The following is a 3,704-nucleotide window of genomic DNA, read 5'->3' on the forward strand; positions in this document are numbered from 1 at the left end:
GGATTGCACTATTGAAGCTGTAGATCCAAATAGTAGTGCCCAAAGTCTAGTCCTTTGATAAACTGCATCCAGACTACCTGAAATGCTGGTTAAAATGCATGTTCCTGGGCCTCACCTCAGACCTACTGAATCACAGTGGGAGCCCTCAAATCTGAATTATAACCGGCTTTCCAGGTGAGACTGATATATAAAAAAGTTTGAAAAGCAGTGTTCTACAATATTTGTATCTTTGCTCTTACTGGGAAATTCTTCACATCCATCTACACCCATGGAAATCTTGGTTATCCCTGTAGTCCCAGCCTTCCGTGATACACTTGCCCCAACCCCAACAAATGTGACCTCTTCTGTTGCTGTGGAGATGAGAAATATGGGGAGACATCATGGATGGAGTGCAGAGGAGACTAGGGGAGCACTGAGATGCAGCAGCTTGACTGGAGGTGGTTGGAAGAAACCAAGGTTTGTATACTAAGAACTTGTGCACTTGAGTTGAGGTTGCAAAAAGGCAAGAAGCCCAAGGCAAACCAACAAAAAAAATTACCCAAGGCCAGATATCTGACTGGGCTCAGCAGTGAATTCCACCCTCATAGTAATCTCATTTGGGGATGAGGATTGGAAGTCATGTCAGGTCAGGTGTCTGGAGTGGGAAAAGAGATCAAATGCCTGTCCATGTGACAACTGCACATGAGGAGAAGATGATGGGTCAGATTGGATTTTCCTTATCCTCTATCTTTGCCTATGAAAGCTCTTTCCCATCTTAAGCATCATAGTGCCTTGCCCAGGCTGCTTGGGAGGCTCCACTCTGATGGTAACCACTGACCCCCTGATGCTCTCCATGAGGGTGCACCTTCCTGGGCTCTTTTGCTGAAATCCTTAGTGGCCCTGGAATAGAAAATACTAAGGAGTTGTCCACATTCCATGGGAGGCCTAGGATACAGCAAGGTCCAGGGCAAATTGAGGTCTGGGGACCTCCTGCATCATCTCAAGCTGCTATATCAAAATTCCAAAGACTGGGTGGCTTAAACATTTATTTTCTCACAGTTATGGAAGCTAGAAGTCTAAGCCCAGTGTGCCTGCATGGTTAGGCTCTGGTGAAGATTCTCTTCTTGACTCGTACACATTTGCTTTTTCCTCACATGGCCTTTCCTCTGAGCATATGTGGAGAGAGAGAGATCAATCTCTCCCTCTTCCTCTTTTTAGAAGGCCACTAATACTATAGAATTAGAGCATGCCCCATGACCTCATTCGACTGTAATTAGCTCCTAACAGCCCTGTCTCCAAAAACAATCACACTGGGGTTAGTGCTTCAATATATGGATTTGGGGAGATGAACTAAATCTATAGCACTCAGTATCACCTGTATGCTTGTTTGAAAGGGCCCATTCCACATCTCCTCAATGAAAATTTTTGACAGAGTAGAGCCAGAGAATCTGCAATCAATTCAGAAAATTCTAATGAACATTGATGTTTAAGAACCACTATTTTAAAGGAGACATTGTATTCAGTTCATATAATCTCAACATTTTTGAAGCTAGTTTAATTTTCACCCCCACATTATCACTTGATGGGTAGAATAGTCTCCATTTTTAATTTCTCTTGGCTGAAATAAGACTTTTTTATTCATGTGTCCTAAACTAGTAGTTCTCAAATTTTAGTGTGTATATGTAGCAACTGAAGATCTTGTTAAAATTCGGATTCTGATTCAGTAGGTCTGGGGTGGAGCCTGTCATTCTACATTTCTAACAAGCTTCCAAGTAATGCTGTTGCTGCTGATTCGTGGACCACAACTTTTTTTTTTTTTAGTAAAAAAATACGAGGCGACCCTTGATTGACCTCACAGATTGCAAGGACCTTGTCAGCTTACAATCTCTTATTTATTTTTTTAAATTTTTATTTTTGTACGCCTACAGCACCTGGTCTTCCTAGGTGGTCTCCCATCCAAGTACTAACCAGGCTCAACCCTGCTTAGCTTCTGAGATCAGACTGGATCGGGCTTTTTCAGGGTAGCATGGCCACAGATTCATGGACCACAACTTTGAGTAGCAAGATCCTGAACCATTTTGCCAAGTTTTAAAGATGTACCCCTAATTCAGGGATAACAAATTAAAATGCCTTCACTGGCCAGACCAGTAAGGAACTGTAAATGTGTGAAACTACCAGATGTGATATAAATAAGGTGTGATAGAACCTGTAGGCATTTAAATACACATTGGTAAAACACACTGGGCTGGCCAAATAGCTTATTGCTTCCACGTGAAGCAACTGATTTGCAGCCCCTTTGCTAGTACAACTGTTTTAAGCTTTATCAATAAGTATTTATTTCCCCATATACCCACCTTATGGATTTTCAGATTTCAACCCTTTCACTCTTCCTCTCCCTACTTGAGCACTGCATGAGTTGCTTTGTAAGCATTTGTAGAGGTGATTATTATTGTAAGATGCGTGTCCTATATGAACAACCAGGTTGTAATTCTTCAAGGGCAGGGACTGGGCCTTATTTATTTTGTCTCCTCTCAATAATGTTTAGTTCATTGTTCAGCTCACAGTGGGCACTTGGTCACTGATTACTAATTGACTTGCTGTCAGGACCAGGACAATACTCCAGAAAACAAGCGAGTTCACTAGGATAGCTGAGATTTGGAGAAAAAGACCATATCCTATGTGATCAGCATACGGTTCCTCCTAGTTGGAAGAAGGCAAACCAGAATTTTTTAATGAAAAATTGACTTTTTCCGATATTAGTACACAGACTGGCTTGTTCAACTGCTACTGTTTTGAATTTAGCAGGATGTTTTGAGTTTGCAGCTTCTGGACTTAACCTGATCTGCTATTTTTGTGCTTTTCATTAAATGGATTATTGATATGTAAATACACGAGTTGCTCTGAAAATTTGCCCTAATTTTCTTGTGAACTTTCTTTCTACAGCTTGTGGAAAGGTATTATATTACTTCCCCACATTCAAGAATATTTTAAGTACTTGCAGCTAAATTGTGCTAAACCAATTGTCAAAACTTGGGAGTGTACCATAAAAGAAAATTGATACAGTTAAAATCAACCATTTGCAATGTCTACTGTTTATTTATATGCATGCAAATATATCTGTATGTAGCATAGATATGCATACACATTGTGTTATGGCTAAAGATTCAACTGGAGTTAATTACCATACAATGGGAAGAACTATTAGCAAATTAATTCAGGACCTGTCAGTCATTCTATTTTAAAACTAAGTTGTTTGTTAGCATAAAGAACTCTTTTCCTCACTTAAAATTGTGATGCTATAAAATATTAACTGACCTCTGCTAGACAAAAAAATGCTTCTGTTCAAATACACGAAAAGTTATAGAAGACTAATCAACCAGAGAAGTATAAACATAAACTGAATTGAATACTTTTAAAATTGATTCCCTACTTTTTTATTTGTTCAACAATTATTGGTCAGAAAGCCTTCTATGTGTCAGACATAGTATTGGGCACAGGATGAACAAAGGGTTGTAGTAGTGAATAAAGCATCCATGGTCCTTGCTTTCTTAAAATTTACATTATTCTAAGTTCTATCATCAGTGTATGTATGTGTGTCTTAGTACTTTTAAACTACTATAATAAAAACTATCATAGACTCAGTGGCTTAAACGAGAAATGTTTGTCACAGTTCTGGAAGCTGGGAAGCTAAGATCAAGGTACCAGCAGATTCAATGTCTAATGAG

At 39.3% G+C, this 3,704-nt stretch overlaps 1 pseudogene; it reads right to left on the minus strand.

Annotated features, from left to right (window-relative positions):
* Positions 1-1,898: 1,898 nt before the first annotated feature.
* Positions 1,899-2,017, minus strand: LOC112470967 (annotated as a pseudogene).
* Positions 2,018-3,704: the final 1,687 nt, after the last annotated feature.

Source organism: Pteropus alecto, unplaced genomic scaffold, assembly GCF_000325575.1.
Source record: "Pteropus alecto unplaced genomic scaffold, ASM32557v1 scaffold501, whole genome shotgun sequence".
NCBI lineage: Eukaryota > Metazoa > Chordata > Mammalia > Chiroptera > Pteropodidae > Pteropus > Pteropus alecto.